This window comes from Phaethon lepturus, unplaced genomic scaffold, assembly GCF_000687285.1.
Source record: "Phaethon lepturus isolate BGI_N335 unplaced genomic scaffold, ASM68728v1 scaffold45745, whole genome shotgun sequence".
NCBI classification, from domain to species: Eukaryota; Metazoa; Chordata; class Aves; order Phaethontiformes; family Phaethontidae; genus Phaethon; species Phaethon lepturus.
In genome coordinates, this window is record NW_010542069.1 from 1 (window position 1) to 22,144 (window position 22,144).

The window sequence follows — 22,144 nt, forward strand, 5'->3', positions numbered from 1 at the left end:
CTCCCCCGGCCCGGTCTCCCGCCCGGCCCGGCTCTTCCATCTCCGCCCCGGCCGGCAGCTCCCCGGGGAAGTAAGCAAAGGCCTCACATTACCTCTGCTGAAAAGAGACGATTTTTAAAAATAAAACCTTTCTGTTCTTAAAAACACACCAGCTCTATCTAAAATCCATGTCCTGATTTTTATTGCCTCTTTTACCCTATCTAAATAAGGCCCATTTACACCACTGAAGAAGGCCTAACGTCTGTAAAAGAAATCCCATGCTAAATCCGCTTCTCGTGGTTGTAATGCCATAAATGCTCCAACACTAAGGATGAAGCTGTTTAGATTTTCAGAGGGGCTTCTGCTGAGCTCCACTCGATTTGCAGAGTGCCATGTTAGCTTCATTTGTATTAAACTTTTCTTCATAAACAACTTCACATTTACACTTTAAATATTCTATCAGTTCAAACCTTAATAATTACTATGAATTAATGGCAATGATGGTATCCATATTAAATATGAAAATGCGTTACTATTGATATGTCATCATTGTTTCCACAGAGGGTAAATACAGAAGTCTTCTATACTGCCCCTCCTGTGTAAATATCTTCCCCATTCACATTCAGGAAGGTGGGAAAGAGAGAGGAAGGATCACCTTTGACTGAGAATTTCTCATTCCTAACTCTGAATTTTTCTAAGCCTGAGAAGATGTAGCAGCAGGATAAAAGCCACATGCACATTTAGGCTGGAGACTAGAAGGTTCCTAACGGCGACGGGACTGTTGCTCTGGAGCAGCCTCCACAGAGGAGCAAAGAGCCCAGCCAGAGTTAGGGTAGAGCATGAGCAGCTTCTGAACGTCAGCTTTGAAACCTGGGGACAGGCTGAGCGGGCGCCTTGCGCTTCTGTGACTCTCTGTGTGCTGTAACTTGCCAGCACCCTGCTCGTTACAGTACGTGGGGCTGACGTGGTCACATAGGGTTTTCCTGGAAGTGTTTATCTCTGTGTAAACATTGCACTCGTGGTTAAGATTTAGCTGTGTTTTCCTTCAAAGAATGAAAAATCTCTGTTATGTGTGGTGAAAGTGCTGCTTCCAGCTCTCGGGCTCAGAGGTAGGAATTATCAATGGGATCTTTAAATATTTACCAAAAGGAGGAGAGTATTCAAAAAGCGTGTGGCCGTGGCACTTCAGGACATGGTTTAGTGGGCATGGTGGTGTTGGGTTGACAGTTGGACTTGCTGATCCTAAAGGTCTTTTCCAACCTTAATGATTCTGTGACTCAGTGAAAAAAACCCAAAACATTTAAGGCTTCAGCTGAGCAAAAACACATTCACTGCTGGGAGTTATGCAATTACTGTAGCAAAGTAACAAAATATAGGTTTAAAGATTCAAAACTGATTACCATTTCATTACTTACAGCTAAGTGACCTCTATTGCACTTACTTCTCAAAAAAAAAAAAGTTACAGGGTTTACTTGAGAACCCAAAGCAGCACCATTAGAGACATGCAATCTAGTTTCCGTCCTGCTGTGCTGAACATTGTCCAGACTGGCTTCAATCTGTGTCTGTCCCCCACACCTCGACGGCCACGGGAGGAAACCACAGCCCATGTGGAAGGCTGACAGTCAGGCCTGCAGGTTGCACGCACAGAGAAGGTGTTAGTGCTGACCATGTACTAACCCACCAACTTCTGTTATCAAAAAAACCCAGATGTTGTTTCAACTAAAAATTACCAGACATTACAGGATTAAAATTACTAGGCTTGTGAATAGTAAAGTCTGCTGCTGTGTGAAGACTCAAGCTAATTGCGTATTCCCGCTGTGGTCTGTATTAAACTCTCCAAGACTCTAAGAAGGTAAGGAAATAATTCTGAGTCTCCAAAGGTCAACACATCAATAAAACTAGCAGTACATAGAGTTGTACATGTGCCAGTGTGAAAATCAAATGTTTTCAGTGTATGGCTTTCTCTGCCTGGGAAATGACCAGATACTGAAAGCACGCAAAGCTGCACCAGCCGTGCCTTGTGCAGCCAAGAAAACACACGAGGGCTAAGGACACTGACGGTCTGTGAAGCTCAGTCACCTGCAAGTGACTTGAAAATGATACTGTAGTTACAAGTCTGGCCTGCAGCTTTTTAAAAAAGTGCAGCCCTTGCTATGCACTAGCAGTTCCTAGGTAACATTTTTAAGGGAAAAAAATTAGCTTCCATCCACATGTTTTCTTCAAAGAAATTTCAGGGTTTTTTTTTTTTTAATGAGAAAAATATTAAAACAAACTTTTAATATTGAACAGGCACTTCTACTAAAACAGACAATCTATTTTCTGTTGTCAAAACTTGACGAATGGAACATTTCAATGAGCTGTTCACTCTCCCCTAGCCCTGCAGGTGCTAACAGGTCACACTTCTACCTTAATCAGTTGTCCTTCTTTCCTGTCCCAGGCAGTCATGGCACAAACTGGACTGGTACAGAAAGTGTTTGGTTCTGCAGGAAGCATGACTTCAGTAAAAGCAAAGGGAGGTCAAGGTTTCATAGACAGCTTTGCAAACAAGATGCAAGAGTAACCAACACATTGCCTGCACTGGGGTATGACTTGCCCCGTTCATTTCAGGGCACCTAACTCCTCCATCCAAGCACAGCACCTTCTAGGTCAACCTTGTTCTGCTGCTTTTCACAGCACATAATAAGAGGAGCAGCATCAAACTGCACCTAAGAACAAAGCAATCTAAAGTGATACTGAGACTCCTATAGATCTCAGTTAGAATTTAAGCATCTGGAACTCAATTCATCCCCCAAGTGCTTCTGGACTTCATGAGGGGGAGAAAAGCCCCAAGAGTCTAGGACAAAGATGTGATCAAACTCAACATCTGTTCAATGCACTCACCATATCACGTCACATGGACAGAGTTTATTTTGAGGGTGGAGCTTAGCAAAAGTCCCCCACATAGTTTTTCTTCCTAATTCTCCCTCTGTGTATAGTTAGCCTTTTACAGCATCAGCCAGACATATTAAATGGTGATAGCAGCTAAATACAAAGCTTGGCAATCCACGTAAAAGCACCAGGGTTATTACTCTGGGCTCTTTCAGAAGCAATAGCAGCTGGTGCTGAGAAGTTAAGGGAATAAATGCTGCCAAGTCAAGTCCCTCTTTTTTTCAGCAAAGGAACAAAACCCACAAATAACCAAAAGTCCAACTGCTTAGCAAATACTTTCTCCTACAAAATTGTTTTGAGGCAGTAGTGGCAGCTGCTGGCTGAAAAGAGCGACTGCCTTTTTCCTTCTGAGTGGAGTAAGGACTGGCACAGCAGATGGCACAGAAACAAGCACATATCCATGCCGACTCTCCCAAGACAAGGGAGTCTGTGCTGCTGTTATACAGCTGCAGATATGTGTCTGAGTCTCGCCACATACAGGAGTTGTCACTGAGTATCCCCAAGTTGCATGATTAGAAACTGTGCTGAGCCCCACGGAAACCTCAGGACTTTGGTCCACCTTGCCCTCTACTGCACTGCTGCTGTGATTCTGGAAGAGAATAACCCCTGCCTCGCCCCAGAGCATCATGGCTTGACTGTCTCCTCCTCAGAAAACTACTTTGTCACAGCTAACCGGTTATGTGATGACAACTGTTGCCACGTAGTCCCTGCTGCGCAGGCAGAGGATCACAGCAGTGTGCTGGGGACCAAAAGGTCAGGGGAGCTCAGCAGGAGCGCGGCGCTCACCGTGAAGCAAGGCTTCTCATTTATTTGAAGAGGTGACACAGAGACATCAGCTGGGACAGCCCCTGACAAATCATCCATAACAAATCATCTCTGAGCTGACAGGGGCTTTGGAGCCACAGCTGCTCTTGTCGTCGCTGGGAGGAATAAAGCTCTACCCAGCTGGCTGCAGCTGGCAGTCCCGACCCTCACGGCAGCAGCAAGAAAGACTCATCACTCTCTTCCTGTCTTTGGAGATGAATCTTCTCTGAATCTATCCTGCTTTGAAGAGATGTGAAGACAAGCAAATAAAATAAGATATATAATCTTTTTTGATGAAAACTTAAGGAGAATCTCTTGCAAGGTGGTTTCAAGGATGACAAAGAGGAAACCCTAATCACACCTGATTCACACTCTTGTGCACCTCCTAGTACAGCTGGGTTGCTCTTCTCCCGAGTGTCATGTCGAAAGCAATGGGAAGACTGAAATGGCCTAATGAGGAGCATGACTATGTTGCTTGTCCTATATATAAATTCATATATATATATATATATAACATTTTCCTATATATAAATTCCAGTGTGATTACTGGCTTTCAAATGTCAGCTATACTTGGAATAATAATGACCAGTGGCATATATTAGCTTAACTACCCCACTTGTATTAAAAGGAATACTTGTAAGGGAAATAAAAACTCAGCAACTTGTGATACCTAGATAACAACTAGTGAAGACTTAAGAGTAACTGCATATTTTTAATCTGTGTTTACTTTTTGTATTTTGATTACCTTAGTCAATGAAATAGATCACCATCTTTACTCTTCAGCTCTTGCAGAGCATATTGCTGCAAGTGTACTTCAGAAAAAATTTTAAACACAATGTTCAAGCCACATAGCTGTATTTTTCTAAAAAGTTTTAAAATGTTTGGGAAAATACATGTAATGTCATATCCCGCCAGTTTTATTGTATCTATTTTAAGCAAAACACCTTTGTTTTGATTTTAAGGTGCGTATTACTCTTCCTTTGAAAGTCAGATCTCTTGTGAGATATAATCTCAACTCTCAAGAATGTTTAGGATTAATTGACTAATAATCATTTAAATTATATCACCTCAGACTTAAAATGTGTGGTGGGTTGATCCTGAATGGGCAGCCAAGCTCCCACCCAACTGCTTGCTCACTCCCCCATGCTGCCCTGCAACCAGCTGGACATGGGAGAAAATAAAAAGAACAGGAGCAAAAAAGCTCATGGGTAGGGATAAAGAGAGGGAGATGACTTGCCAGTTCTGTCAGGGGCAAACCAGACTTGACTCAGGGAATTTAACTTAATTTATTGTCAATTAAGATAAATATTTGAGTACTGATTTAGAAACTGTGAAACAAAAACACAAAACAAACACACTTAAGGAAACCACCTTTTCTCCACCTTTCCCAGGCTCATCTTCATCCAAGCACCTCTCCTCCCCACTCTCCCACCCCAATTATCACTGTAAGTTACACCCAGTCCCTTCAGTGAGGCAACAGGTGACGGTGCAATCAGGACCTGGAGGTTTCTCTCTGCTGCTCCCTCCTTCCCACTCTTTTCCTATACTCTGGTGTGGGTCCTCCACAAGCTGCTGTCTCTTTTGGGTGTACCTGCTCCAGCATGGACTTATCCATAGGCTGCAGTCCCTGCAAGGGGTTGTACATGCTCCAGGTTGTGTGTGTGTACCTTTAGGTACTGCTAGATCTAACTAGAAACATGCAGTAAGACCAGGGTCTTACTCGGTGCTTGGGAATCTCCTTTCTCCAGCCAGTTGTTTCTGGTCTGAGCTACAAAGCTGAAGACCCAGTTATAAATAGCACATGACATTTTTTTTAAAGTAATAAAAAACCATAGATAATATAGGTTTTGCAGGATGTGTTTTGCTGGACAGCTAATTTGCAGGACCTGGGCTTATTTGTAAGCTCCTGGTCCTGGGCACATGTGTGGCTACATCATGAGGCCACAAAAGACAGGGACTCCTGCTGTGGTTTAACTCCAGCCAGCTGCTAAGCACCACACAGCTGCTCGCTCACTCCTCCCCGCACAGTGGGATGGGAAGGAGAATGGAAAAAAAAGGTAAAACTCATGGGCTGAGATAAAGACAGTTTAATAGGACAGCAAGGGAAGAGAAAATAGTAGTAGTAGTAGTAGTAATAATAATAATAAACAAAACAAGTGATGCACAACAGAATTGCTCACCATCTGCTGACCGATACCCAGCCAGTTCCCGAGCTGCAGTGTCCCTGGCCAACTCCCCCCAGTTGATATATTGAGCATGACATCATATGGTATGGAATACCCCTTTGGCCAGTGTGGGTCAGCTGTCCTGGCCGTGCCTGCTCCCAGCTTCTCGCTGGCAGGGCATGAGAAGCCAAAAAGTCCTTGACTGATATAAGCACTACTTAGCAACAATTAAAACATCAGTGTTATCAACATTATTCTCATGCTAAATCCAAAAGACAGCACTATACCAGCTACTCGGAAGAAAATTAACTCTATCCCAGGCGAAACCAGGACAACTCCTCATCCTCAGGGCCTTACCTCTTCCTCTTGTAGGAGGGAAAGAAACCTGGGTGTGCAGATGGCGAAGGAGCCGGCGTGTCTTCCAGCCAGGTCATCATCTGGCTGATGGGGGCACCACGACCTTGGCAAACACTGCCCTTTGCTTCTGGAGCCGATTCGCCTTTGGTCACTGCATGTTTCACACACTTACCTCTGTATCTATCCAAATGCATTTAACTAAAGCAGTCTTGATTTGAACACTTCACAGGATGGAGAATCCATGACTTCTTTGAGTTCATTCCAGTGTTAATAATTTTCATCATTAAATGTGCCTTACTTCTCTTTGTACTTGGCTTCAGCACCCAGTCATTAGTGCTTGTTGTGCCTTTCCCTTATAAATTAAAGTGCCTTTTGATACCAGTATTTTAGTTAAGTTTTTTAAGATGGTGATAATTATTTAATTATGATCTTCTCTGAAATAAGCTAAATAGACAAATCTCTTGCTGCAAGGCATTTTCTTCAGTTTTTGAATGTCATGGTTTTTCAGTGCTCTCCGTTCTTTCAAGATAGTTTAAAAACCTGAACAGCAGAAGCGGACACAGTATCTTATCAGGCAAAATCACCTCCCTCCTTCAACTGCCCTACTTAACCAACCTAAGGACCTAAGTACCGTACTAGCTCTTTTTGCAAGATCTCTTGGGATTACTAACATATCACATTGAGATGTTTGTCTGCTCCGTCCTGTGCCTCCAAATCAGACCTGCCGCTTTCAGAGCTGAATTACTGATTTTGAAGATATGTCCACATTCCTTGCTCCTAAGTGCATAAATTCATATTTGCCTATATTAAAAATGCATTTTGTCTGTAACATTTCTCTGCCTTTAGTGGTACTTGCTATTCTGGAAGTTTTGTGCGACATCCAGACTTGATCGACCACAGTCCCGTATTTGCTTTTGAGTCCTGCTTACTGTCAGATCTAGTACCTGTCTCTACAAAATCCTATCAGAAACACTCCACTCAGTGACAATTCCATGTTGCAGGCTACTTTGTGAGATCTCTCGGTTCATTCGTAATCCATTTAAAGCATACTTTATTCACACTAGTTATTCCTAATTTATTTATTGGAACCCCAGGCAGTATTTCATCAAATGCCCTGTGAATGAAATTTTGTCTACAAATTGAGGTAATAACCTCAAATAACGGTGTCAAAGGACACAGCAGGATAAGATCTCTTTTTTCTCCATAACAACATATCATCTAAAATTACTTTCTCATGGCTTACATCCTTATATTCCATTTTTTAACTGACTCCTATTTCATCCTTTTTATTATTTTGCCTGCTGCTGGGATCAGCATAGCTGGCCTGCTACTTACCTCCTTTTTTTCCAATATTGTTAGCTAAGCATTTTCTCAGACTCCTGAAATTTCTCAGACTATATAAAAGCCATTAAAAATGCACACCAGTTGGCTGGAATTCTCTTCAGCCTGCTCTATGCCACTCTTTATGACAAACTAGCCAAGTCTCAACCTTTTGAAAAAAGGAGTGAAACAGGATGAACTGACACAGGTCAATTCTGGTTATTACTGCAAGTCATTAACTATACTGAGGAATTAGTTTGGCAGGACATTTGATTTTGTACTTAATTTACCCATCTATTTCAGCAGAAAAGGAAGAAAGGTGTTAAGTGTGCTCAAGTCTAGCAATATGTTCTCCTACAGTAAGTAGTATGCGATACCATCTTGCATCACGCAGGGTGACAAAGTATAGCTAGTAGACTCCCACATTTTTTCTTAAAGTTAGCTCATGTACTTTGTAGCTCATGTACTTTGTAGTTCATGTACTTCAGAGAGAGATATTTTTCTTTAGAGCTAAAATTGCAGAACTGGCTCTGGAGCCTGGAATCACTTGACAAACTAATGCCTCCATGTACCTTTTGCCTCCTTGAGTGAGAAAGGAATTTCTTTAGAAGCATTTTATTTCAGGGCTGTACAGTAAGCCTAAAGCTGTAGTAGGATTCCCTACAGTTACTGCTGTCCACAAGAGAGAGCTGAGAATTGTGAAAATGACAGCTCTTGGGGACCAGTTACAGTTTAAACTAAGTCTACCTATTGCATCTGTACTAGGAGCAACTGGACGCAACACAGCTTGCTTTTTCACATCCCTGCACTGCCCTCAAGACTCAAATTCTTCGATGACTCAAGCTGTCTCTCCTGGCTGCCTGTGGGTGTACTGTCTGCTCCCTCAGGGAATTACAATGAATATTCCTCCTGCTAGTTTGCTCAAATCCACTGCTTTGCAGTCCTTGGTGATTTCTGTTGCAGCAAGAATCTGTTTTTCACATTTATTTTTGTGACACACTGTAAGACACTGCTGCAGTCCACGGTTCCCTGATCTCCTCTGGTGTTCCAAAGATTGTATTTGGTCCCTACAGCTGCAGTCTGCATGTTCATTCATGACCTGCTCCGTAGGAAAGTTCCCCTCCCAGTGAATTTGTGCAGGCACGATGAAATAGGGTGAGCTGTCCTGCCTTCCTATTCCTACCGCAGGTGCACCTCAGGATTTGGTGTTTGCTTTGTACATGTTCCCTCTCCATTCTTGATGTGGCGTTATGGAAAGTCCCTGCCTGCCTGCCGTTACTATCACTGACAGATCAGGTTCCTTTGAGGCTTGCTGGTATGTTGTGTGTATCACATGCTAGGAAGCCAGAGTGTTTTGCTGAAGTTGTTTTTGATTTTTTTTTTCTTTTTAATTGGCTTGATGAATACATCAAGCGAAATAAAGAACAGGGCAATAAAAGAGAAGCTATTAGAATGCAACACAGGAGCTGAAACGATGGCTTATTCAACCACTGAGGCACAGATAACCATTGTTGCAGGGCTTCTCTGTATCACTGTGCTAGAAAAGCCATTGTCAGGATCACCTGAGAGGAAAATCCAGTTAATTGGGTGAGCTTGCTTGTGTGTAAAGCTCCTGGAGAGTAGCATTCAGCTCACAGAGTGAATGAACCAAGGTCAGAAAATTCAGCTGCCAGTGTCATTTGAAGTAGCAAAGTTTAATACTACTTTTTGAAGACATCAGTGTTGCTAGACTTTGTTGTAGGACAGATCCTACAGCCTTTGGTAGCTTCAAAGTGATGATTAAGCTTTTAAAAGTGGTGCCCTGCCTGTTGGTAACATATTTTTGCATCATAACATTCAAGCTTTACATATTTATCAGTCAAAATTTGGTTATTAATACAATAATTATGATACACCTTAATTGTTGAAAAACACCATAAACAGACAACATAGTATTTTCCCTTAAGATGTTCATATACTGTAAAACATTTGTAAGATTCTATTTCAGGCAAAATAATTCACCTCCATGTCTTACAGATCTTCAGTGAAATTATTTTACTCAGTCCCGCCCTTCATCTTTAATCTTTTGGTAGGCAGAGATTTGCAGTTTGCACCTGCAGAGAGCTGCAGTTTGCACCTCTTTGTTCAAGCAAAGGCATTACTGGTTTGGACAGGTGTCCTACACTGACTGTGTGGAGGATGTGAAAAAATCCATACTGTAAAAAATGTGAAAGGCAGCTGTGGTAGCGATGATCCAAACATCCACTCCCTGCCCAGATTCTTCTGGGTGCCAGTTTTTGAGCCACAGCTTGCAGGACTGAGCAAAAGAGGTTTGCACTGCAGCAACTGCCTCCAAATTCCAGCATAATTGTACACAGTGCAAACTGACACAGCGCATGCCCAAAGACAGATGGGACCTACTTCATTCATTTTGGAAGAAAGACTAATAAAAGAAACTTATTGACACCAAGTATTGCCCATCACAGGATTTCCTGTCACCTGTGTTTCAAAGACATCTGATGAAATCACCAGTGCTTGAAGCTACACCGGCATGTGTTTTCCCTCTCCCAACTTCCCCTCACCTGTAAAAGCACTAGCAGTGTTAACATCCCAAACAAGACACATAGACTTGTTACAGCTCCACCAACATCAGCCTCAGGGGAATATTCAACTTGATGGATGCCTGTCAATCTTGCTCAGCCTTATGTTCCAATCATCTGATATTCTGGGCAAGATATAAAACTAGTGCATCCAAAGCTAAACTCAAGAACAGTTATGTCTTCAGGTGTAATTGTGGCTGATTCGTACCCATCACAAGAGGCACACACTGCATGCAAAAAAGTCCATCGGCTTTTCATAAGAGAATTTAGGAAGTCGGAGTTTTTTTGAAGATACTGAAGTCAGGGACTCATTTATGACATGGAGAATTTAACACATATACTTACTCTCTTCTGCCACAAATTTGATGAAGCCTGAGCTACTGATGGGATTAAAAACCTTTCTCCATTGCTACACAGTTCTGTTCTTGAAATTAATATGTGCGTTGCATTCCTCTGCACCTTGTCTATCATCTTTTGGAAACACTCAACATCACATACATCTGGTTATCATATATCTTTCGGAAATGTAATAAATACATTTGGTTAGCGCGAATGACCTGGTGATACCAACGCTTAGTTAACACTGTTCATTCTTTGGGTTAAATTCATTCTCTAGTTACAGAGACAATGATGATCTCAGTGGGAGTCACACCTGCAACCCATCCAATGTTGCCAGTGCCCAGGGAATACACAGGGACTCCTTTGGCTGTGTTATACAACAATTAATATTTTTTCCTAAGAAATTCCTCCAACATCCTTTCCTAAGCACTTGCCAACTCTGTTCTTTCTGTTGGTACTTGAAAACATCTTATATTTCTACTTGGACATCTAGTCATAATGTTTCTATGAAGATGAATTGCTTCTAAAACAATTCCTCCTGATATATATTATGTGTTTCTTCCCTAACTTTACATACTTTAATAGTTTATCAATAACATCAAAGAGGAAATTGGCCAAGCAGTTAATGGACTGACAGCATCTGCCTCGTCAGCACTGACTGCATTTATGTTGTGCTCTCAAAAACTTTCCAAACAAAGCTTCAACACCCACCTGATATTTTAAAGTCATACGTACTTACAGGTCTTCATGAGTAACCTTGAAATTAATCAGTTAAACCATGGCTGTCAGTTGTTTCATACAATTACTAACTCATTCATATAATTACTACTTAGCTTTGAGTGCAAATTTCATTGCATATCTTCTTCTTTGAATCTCTTCAGCTGATTACTTTTTTTTTGCCTGCTACACTAAGGTTCTTCCAAAAGAATGTAGAGAGCCAATTTAAAGACACTTGACGTCATCAGTTGTCTGTAAAACTCTACTCAAACCCATCTTAAACATCTGTTCTTTTGATGAAATTGTCTGCAACTTTGTCTCTTGCACTCAGTAATCTACATGTAATAGCTTAATGCAACAGCTTTGGGAAGATGATAAATATTGCTTTAGCCTCATGAATTCCATGTTTTGTTCTTTCAGACCTGGCCTCCAGCTTAGGACAGCTGCACGTCTTGGTTCTCTTCTTCATTGGCTTGCTTATAACTTCACAAATCTTGCTATGAGGTTGTTCATTGTTACTATCTTTGGATAAATAAAGATATTTTCCTAATGTATGTGAATTGCTCTTAGTATGCAACATTTTCTATTTCAGAATATTTAGATTTTAGGCCATCATTCTCACCATCTACCATTTTATTTTGATTCTCTTCACATTTAATATCCACACAGTAAAAATTTCCACACAGAAAAAAGCTTCCAGGGCCACTATTCTTTCTAGTGATGATGGCAAGGATGACCATCATTGTCAATTTTGCATTGATTTATCTGAATACAACTGCTTTATACTTATGTATCAGCTCATGGTATTTTTCTTTTTTCTTCTGAAATAAGGTATATTCTGTCTCATATGCTGCTGATCCTCCCCCGGCCCTGGCCCTGACAGCTTCAATGACTTCGCAGAAAAGTCTCTCTTCTCTCAATTGCTACTGCCTTGCTCTTTGGAGAGCTTTTTCATCACACACATACTGCAGTACTTCTGATGATACCCAGTCTGTGGCATTTTACTCTCACTCGAGTTTTCCACAATCTCCAGAAGTGGGATCTAATTGTGGATTCTGGCAGCTCTCCAAATGATCTCTCTCAAATTTATGGCTTGTGGAGACACTTCATTGGCATCTGGAACTTCTGAGTTCATAGCAGAACTTCCAGTGTGAATTCTACATATGCCACAGTTTTTGGAAAGATGTCCACTCCTTTTTCACACTTCTTGGTATGTTCTGTTGATCAGACACAATTCAAATCTGCTAAAACCTGTGTATTTTATACACTGCAGATAAAATTATTAGTATCATATAAACAGAAATACTAGCAGTGGATTTATGAACAAAACTAGAGTGTTGGTTTTAGTGACTCTCTAAGCCATACAAATAAAGACTGTCAAAATGAATGTTTGCCACCTCAGATTATACTAGCTAGCACATCAGCTGAAGGAGAAAAACCTTAAGGTATGTTCACAGATCTGATGAAAACAAGGACGCGTTCCTCATTAGAAAGTATCATAAAATGAGATCTTCCCCTTGCTGTAACTGCCTCGTATAGACTCTTCTCTAAAATAAACATCCTTCAGATTACAAAAATGTAAAAAAGTCCTAAATAGCTTTTCAAGGAAAAGGAAGAAGTTAATCTCACCAAAACTGTGCAACAAAGGGAACAAAGATAGTCTTGCTTTAAGAGACAGCATGATCACCACAGAGTGCAATGAGAAAGGGGAAGAAAGAAATATTACTTACTGCAGTTCAAATCAAACTTTCCTCCTTATCCATGGGGAAGTGAGAAATAGAATAAAACATGGAACAGTTGGAAAGGATAAAAATATCAGGAGATGTAACAAAGCAAAACATTCCCCCAGATGAATCGGTTTCCCTTTGATCAAACAAACAAACAAACAAACAAACAAACAAAGGGACCTGCAATGTTTTAAACAGAACAGAAAATGAGAACATGCAGTACACAGCTGTAATGGATGAAGCAGAGATGAAAGGTCTGAGATGATTCTCGATTGGTATGAAGTGCTCCAGGTTTTTTCTAATCTTGTGCAACTCCCTCACAATTAGGTAATTACTTAGCTCCTGAGTCTATCCCATTAAGACTGCATAATGAAAGCCAGGCTGCTGTTGAAAAAATTAGAAGTAAAGATTACTACTTTTTTATTGATAGTTATTTTGGTAGTAATGATGGAATATGCCATTGACCAGAGAACATCAATGACAATAACCTCTCTTGGTGAAAAAGCTCATGATCTAGCCAGTAGTTATTAAATCATATATATATACAAGCTTAACTATGTCTATAGCTGCTGTATTCCCAGGTTCTTTTTAAAAAGTCTTTGCATAAATATTGTTGCCTCACTGTCTGCACATGTCCTTCTGACCTCTAACCCAGGCAGCATAAATAGAGGGCACCTGGCACAACCAGCTCTTGTATTCATCTAAACCATAAAAATAAGATAGCACTATTATCAACAACAACCACAATCCTTTATAAAAAACAAGTAAATGCTATTAATCCCTCTACGAGGCAAGAAAATGATCACAGGAATCTTGTTTCCTAAAGGCTCACATTTTTATTTGTTTACTGCAGCCCCTGTTAATTGATAAATTTTGCATTTGCATCACCTGCCATTTCCAGGCAGGCATTTCTCAGTAGTCATCTCCCCCTAACAAGCCACCTCCCCAGCTCTGTTTGCTTCACAGAATCACAAAATAGTTTGGGTTGGAAGGGACCTTTAAAGCCCATCTAGTCCAACCCCCCTGCAGTGAGCAGGGACATCTTCAACCAGATCAGGTTGCTCAGAGCCCCGTCCAACCTGACCTTGAATGTTGCCAGGGATGGGGCAGCTACCACCTCTCTGGGCAACCTGTGCCAGTGGCTCACCACCCTCATTGTGAAAAATTTCTTCATTTCATGCCTCCTCCCTTTCAAGAGCTAGTTACAGCTCCAGTGTTCTCATTTATGTACTGACATTTACACAAGGTGTTGCAGCAAACTTGAAGTTTATTTACAAACTACAGGTGACTATATGTGTTAAATTCAGCTGGTTGCCCCCAGCAGAGAGGGGCCTTCCAGAAACGATCTTCCAGAACAACAAACCAAACTGCATTAGCTCAGTTCCATGAGCAAAGGGAGTAAACAAACTGTTACCCTGGTTGAATCACTTCCCAGTCCTGTAGCTGGCAGAACCCCCAAATTAACACTAAAAAAGGGCAGGGAAGCAGACGATGACTGTGTTTTAGGTCAATATCCTACACAAAGACAGAAAAAACCTGAAAACTGCTAGAACCTCAATCTAAAAGGAAACTGCATGCACCAGCTTAGTTCACCTGGCCAGTTACTAGCTCCAAGAAACACCGAAACTAGCCAAAGCAAAAAGTAAACCAGTGCAAGGCCAAAGCAGAGTGTCATGGACAGAAGCTATATTGCTGTTCCATTTCTCTGTCTCCAAACCTAACAACTAATTTAATAATTTCTGCATTTTAGTAGAATTTTAATTTCACCTGTAAACTCACCTAGAGCTAAGGGAAATTTCATGAATGTTGGCAAACCCCCAGCACTCATTCCCTGAGCAGTCCTCATGCTAGCGGAAGACTTCTCACAGCTGCAGTGTGAAGCATTCAGACACCAGGCTGGGAATCCTCCCACTTCTCCTCATTCCCAGAGGCTGACAGTCCAGGTTTAAGCTTGTTTTAGAAATGCTGGGGTATGAATGGTGACACTGGGTCACAGTAAGAATCCATCTAAGCCCAGTGTTTTATCTCCTACAATAGCTACTTGCAGATTGATCAGGAAGAGAACAGAGCAAATTCATATGGTACTTCCCCTAACACTCTCCCAGCCTCTGACTATTTTCAGCTCAGGGATCTTTTGGCTCCTGTTGTAGTTTGTTTAGTGTCCCAAAGGATCTCTCTTTCATGCACTTTTCCAGTCTCGCTTGAATTCTTGTAAACTTCTTGTATCACAGCATCCTCCAGCAAAGTTGCTTTGGCTACTCGCCTCCTTGAAGAATCACCTCCTTTTGTTTGATTTCCTGCCCCACTATTATTTCACTTTATTTTAATTTTATAGTTCCTAGTTTTTCTGCAGGAGGAGACAATCAACAGACCACCTTTCTGCACCACTCCTGTTTTGGTGGCTCTCTAGCAATCCCTTTAAGCTACCTCTTTTCCAGGGTGAAGGGTCAAGCCTTCATTCCTTATGTAGAAGTTGATTTGTGCTTTCTGTGAATCCTCTCTAGGTCTCTACCTTTTCTGAGACAAGAGGACCAGTAGTGCACAGCATGCAAAGTGCGGTGAATTGCAGTTTTACAGTGACCTTGTATTTTCTGCTTTGCTGTCAATTCTTCTCCTAATCATTACCAATATTTTATTTTCCTCTATTGACTGCTGCTGAGCAGCAGCCTGATGTTTTCAGATCGCTATCTATCAAAGTCTCAAGAGGTCTCTCCTGAGTAGCAGAGATCACTGCAGAGACCATTACTGCTAATGAGAAGTTAGGATTGTTTTTTTTCCCCCATGTGTATCACTTTACATTTGCCTACACTGAGTTTCAGCTGCCATTTTATTGCCAAGTTCCACAAAGACTTTCTGAGATCCTTGACAAATGGCCATTGCCTTTACTATTTTGGGTAACTTCGTACCATCAGTAAACTTTGTAGCCCAATGTTCAAACTCTTTTCAAGGCCACCCGTGAATACGGTAAACAGGAGAGGATCCTGCAAAACTCAACCTGTAACCTTGGTCCATTATGAGGATCCATGCCAGGATTCTCTCATTTGTGCCATAGCTGGGATGTTTATTATGCAAGGTGAGCTACTTTATTACCTTTTTTATTTTCTCAGCCCCCAGAATGCTTATTTTAGTTAAAAACCAGAGAATGAACACTGGCTATCACAGCATTTTATTCTGTTATTAAAGATGACAGGACAGAGGAATCTCTCGTGGTAACAGTAAAGTTTCCAGTGTATCAATGACAAAATGAGAAGTACTACAAACCCCAAAGGTAATTCCCTTAAAAAGGAGACCAAGCAGAGGAGAAATAGCACAAGAATCAGCTGATACCCTGGCAGATAGGAACACTATTAGCACAAAATCCTTGCCATCCATCCTCCCATATAAATGACACAAAGTATAATGGGCTGGTACACGCATCAGGTTCAGTGGATACAGTTATTGGAAAGAGAAAACATAATGGCATCCGGCTGTTTATTATTCAGCTTGTTCCAGCACAGATTTGTCATCTGCTTTAAGTATTTAAGGTGCTTGACAAGATGCAGAATGCAACAAAAACAAGTCAGGAATTTTCTAGTCTGCAAAATTTTATTAAGCAACAGCTGGACAACTCATACAACTCCAAATCATCAAGGAAAAATAGGGCAATCAGTCCATCTCTCAATCATGTAGACAGTAAAGAATTTGGACAAACCACATTTTTATAGGGAAACCAACAACGCTTTCTAGGCACCTCCTGCAGAATCTATTACACAAGATACATAAAAGGAGAGGCAGATCAGGGTAGTTTTTAAGTACAATGGAAACCAGGTATACCATGGTATACTGAGGAGAAAAAAAGAAGATGAAAACTCAAGATTCCCAAAAATGTATTTAAAAATAGCACAGGTATGTAAAAGTACACAAGTTGTGTACCAAATTTTCAAAAGCCTTAAGAAAAACATGCTGGGCTTGCTAGCTTAAGAACGCATGCACCTGCATGACCATATGCTCATTAAATTAAAAAAAAATCTGAAACAATGTTCAAAGTTATAGTACCAAAATAATGCATTTATAAACAAATGCAACTCCCCTTCTTTTTCAGGAAACATTACAGTGCCTTTTCAATCAAATGCATCCCCATGCTGTTCCACAACACCATATATTTTATCTACAATAAACGACGAGATCTTGAATAGACATACCCTTCCCCAAACGCACAACACACAAAAAGAAGGAGCAAATGCAGAAATAGTGAAAGGAAAGGCAATCAAAGGCAAAACATGTATCAAGCAACCAAAAGAATCAAAGGGAAAATTTGGAAAGTTCTGAACAAATAGCTTGAAACAACACAGGTAGGAATTACAAGCTGAGCACTATTCCAATGAAGTACTTGAAACTCAGGTGTCTGCACACTGTTCAAAAAGTTTCTCTTTTATCATTACTTTACTCTTAATCCATATCTTAAACCATCTACTTGGTCAGTAAGATAAACATTCGATGAACAGACAACATTTGTCAGGATTCAGAGTTGCTGAATCAGGTAATATTTTTAAATTTATAATAACACAAATTGGAGGGCAAGGATTAAGAACAAACTGGCAGGCTTCCACATCATACCATCTGATTTTTTCACTGAACGTTCTGCATAGGTCAGTATTCAGTGTTTTCATTTATTTAATTTTAAGTCTCACAAAATCATGTTGTTTTGATCCTGCAGTCAGCTCTGGATCAGCACACCTGTGCACCTGCAGAGTGCTCCACAACAATCAATTTGCCTTGAAGCACAAATTTCTCATTGTAGATCCATTTGCAAAATCAAAAGTTGAAGGGTGAAATTTTTCATATCCTTAGCAAGAATTACTTCATTGAATCCTACTTCATTCTTTTATTTGGTTAATTGCTTTTGTCTTAAAAATCTCATTTTCTAGATGAAGCAGCAGTCAAACTGCCCCAAGACATTATCTCCTGATACATCTTCAGAGATATTACGCAACACGCAAAGCTGAGTGTTTTAATCTTAGAACTTCTCTGCAGGATTTTTAGAAAAAAATAAATAAATACAGAGATGAAATAATTCACATAGTCCATTGTTCACAAGTAGTAATTAATCTTATTCCTTCAAGAACGGTGCATGTAAATTCCAGTCCTGCAAAGACGACCTGTGGTGCCTACCTGCAGACTACTCCTAAGAGTGGCAGGACTCTAAACTGGTATTTGCTGATGGGAGGATTGTGATTGCCTCGAAGGTGAAGGGACTTGAAAACGAAAAAATTAACCTACCAGAATTTTTCCATTTTTGTCAGCAGTATGGTAACATTTGCTCTTATACTAGGAAAACCATTATGCCAATCTCTAAATAACATAAACAGCTTGCTCTCCTGTGATGGAATCCTAGAAATGGGAATAAAAGGCAAAAAAACAACTGACTACTCTGTGGCCGGGATTTTACTTCTAGCATTCTTCAGGAGGGTTGTAACAGAACTGTCAATATAGTTGTTGGGTAATGCTTTATAATTTTCTTAAGTGGATATATGGGTCATGTAAGTCATTCTTACTTTATACTCACACAGTAATGGGAAAGTACGTTTTGGGTTGGATTCTGCTCTCTTATGTACCTTGGTGTAACCATGTAGTGAGGCTGGAGGTTGGTCCTCCGTTGGCACGCCACACAAATGACTCATCTGTTACTAATCTCCAACTCAGATTTACTGGTCTGGAGTGGCTTGGGCTCTGCAGAAATGTGCAATTTCTAAACTGTTGCTCTGGGAAACACATTCTTAAAAGCCAGTGAAAACTTACTCTGTCTTCTCTCCCCTTCCTCTCAATCAAAACAGTTTTTGCACATGTTGCTCTCTTCATATGAGGATTTAAACTGTTTCTAACAGGTAACAGTGCACCAAGATCACACACATCAGGCTGCAGAAAGCAAATGCACAGAAATTGCCTAGGCAACAATCACGCAAGCTCCGAAATGTTTGGAGTTTCTGAGAGGACATTAAAAAGACACATGAAGGAAAGCCTGGACCTACAGAAAGTCTAGGCTAAAGGCTTCAGCAAACTCAGATATCTTTGTCTGACACCTGTACACCTTCTTCATGCATCTTCATAAAAATGATGGAACAGAACTGGAGAGAGAAATTAACTGTTTTACTTGTGGTTGCATCACAGAAAGTTTATCTAACTGAGATGAACCTGTGTACAGGTTTACAGCCATACAACCGATATTCAGGCAGCCCATGGCACATGGTACTGCTACCTCTGGAACTGAGTGCAAAATTATTAATGTGGCAATTCCTTTTTTCCTCTTTCACCCCCCTCCTTCTTATAGTTTCTTAGGATGCTGCAGAAATAAGATATTCTCACTGTTTCAAGCTAAAATTTGCCACTCCATGCATGGTGCATTTCATACCAGACTTTAAGTATCAATTTTTAGACTGTGTTAGGAGCTATATTTAGAGGATATCAGCCATATTTTTTCAAAAGAATCAGGTTCTCTGTTTCATCCCTTTGCAACTCCAGTAGAGCAGATTCTGACTTCAAATGGCCACTATGGCCACCGCCCGGCATCAGGGCTTTCTCTGCCCAAAGCTGCTGCAGCCCAAACCTCATGGAAGCTGCACGCTGCTCTTGGAGCAGACCTAGAAGGACAAGTGGAGGAATGCCTGCTCCACCAGGTCTCCGATGGAGCATCTTCAACAGGCAAAACTGCTGCAGGCAGCGCTAGGGCTCAGCTCCATCAGCTCTGTGCAGCGCTAGCTCAGAGGCACTATGGCTGTGTTGGAATCAGCTGAGGGAGTGTTATTAGTCCGAGCAGAGGCAAATGCATCTACCGCTACACTATTTCTTGTGCCTCAGCTAGCTTATTCCAGGCTAGTTCGTTTGTACCTTTGCAGAGCACTGAATTATGCCATTGCCAAACCCTGCTGAACAAACTGAGCCCATATCATTATACCTTCTTTTATCACATAAGCCACCTTATTTTATAGCTCAAGAAAAAGCACTGTACTAAGAAGAGGGAAAGCAAATCAAGCCTTGTATTTTTAAAACCACTCCCAACTGAAATATATAGTTAGAAACAAAGGGGGAAACCAGTGAAGGAGAGATTTCTGCAGGTCCCAAAGAAGTCATCTACACTCTTTGTAGTCTACAGTTTTCCACAGCAAACTCACTGTGTTGAGCTGCCAAAAAAATATTTTTGCCTGCCTCTATTATGAAATTTTGCATACTATCCAGCAAAACCAGGTCATCCTATATGCATTTTTAACTTCTTCCAGCAAAACATACTGCTAGCAAACAATTACTTACAAAGATGCTCTTTAAATATAAATAAGAAAGTGTGTATAGCTCACTGATACATAGTAATAAAATAATCCCTAAATCACTTATTACATTACACAAGATAAATATTTTGTCTTTTGGACATTAACAGGAAATCTGCATTAAATAATCTTTAAAAAAACCACTCAAAACTCCCTAAAAAAAGCCCCCAACACAACAACAAACAACAAAAAAACCATAAACCCCCTAGACTGTCACAATTATTGCACAACTGAAAAAAAAAGCTTTGTAAAAAAAATACTTAACTACTGGAAATTACTGTATGTAGAAAAGAACAAGATATTTCTGAACATTTTGCTACATTCTTCCTAGAAGAACTTAGTTATCTACAGAAAACCTGGGTTTTACTAACAAAATGTAAAATGTAACATCTTTCTTTTGGCTGAATGCAATAGTGATCTTCAGGATTTAAGTGATTATTGGGGGTGGGGCTTTTAAATTTGTTTCCTATATTGTATCTCAATGAAAAGTAAAAAAACTGTCACTTTCACTTGTTCTTTGTACAATTTAGGATCCAGTTGCACACACAGACACTTACATTATTCCCATTTCTTTCATTACAATTCTATATATTTGAGAGTATTTTCCCTCTCGAATACTGGGTGTTCTCTATGCCATTAAAACCCTCAATTAAAGGGACTCTCTTAAATTATTTCCAAAAAGATAAAAGATTATCTTATCCTATAGCATTTTCTATCGAGTAAATGGGAAGGATGTTGGAAATTGCTTTTATTTTCCTAATTTTGGTAATTATTCCTTGTGCTTTGCTGGGGAAGAAACCAGATCTCTTTCTATGCCAAGGCTCCTTGTAACTGCCATCAGAAGGAGGCAATCATGACCTGGGCCAATGAAATCAAATTACGAACTCTGCTACTTGTTTTATCACAGAATCATTAAAGTTGGAAAAGACCTTTACAATCATCAAGTCCAACCACCAACCCAACACCACCATGCCCACGAAACCATATCCTGAAGTACCACGTCTACATGTTTTTTGAACACTTGCAGTGATGGTGACTCCACCACCTCCCTGGGCAGCCTATTCCAATGTTTGACCACTCTCTCAGTAAAGAAATTCTTCCTATTATCTAGTCTAAACCTCCCCTGGCGCAACTTGAGGCCATTTCCTCTCATTCTGATAATTTGAAAAATTTGGCAATGAACCAAATGGAGTACTGTTCCCTGGAAGGTTAAAGAAACTGTGTGGACAGTCCTTCTATTTCGATTAGATTTTGTTCAGAAAAAATATTCATGTTGTTTCCATGTACTAACAATTTTGGTTTAAAACTACAGGTGACGTTTCTTCCAGCTGAAGATGTCTAACATGTGACTGAGTGGCCCTTCCCTCAGCAAGCAAGCAAGCCAGCCATGGTATGTTTCTTCTCCTATGGTGTTCAGTGTGTGCCTGTTGTACTCTAATTAGGGTATGACTGGTTAGCACAGACCTTAGGGCAGGTGAGGACTCTCGTCTGCCAACTTTCCTCCTTGTGCACTGGAATTAGTGGACTAAGAATTCAACCTACTGTTTGTGCTGCGTATAACTCAATATGGAAAAAGGCGTAATAATGCTTCCGCCACAAAAACCCAAGGGAAGCACTTCTATTGATTTTAAAGGGAACAGAACCAAATCCATTTCAGTTCCTCTGTTCCACACACGATACATACAGGCACTCAAAGTGCTGAATAAATCATGCACATGAGAAAGAATACAAATGGGCCCAGACAACTGATGGAAATTCGACAATATTAATTAATTAAGCCAAATAACAATCTGCTAGATGCCACGGGGAACGTTGTGCCTAACCACTCCCACATGCAAGCAGAAGCTGCTGAGTTTGGGGACAATACCGGCATGGTGCCATCTACTTCCCCCCCACCCCCTCCCTTCCTGCCTCTGCTTTCTCTCTCCAAG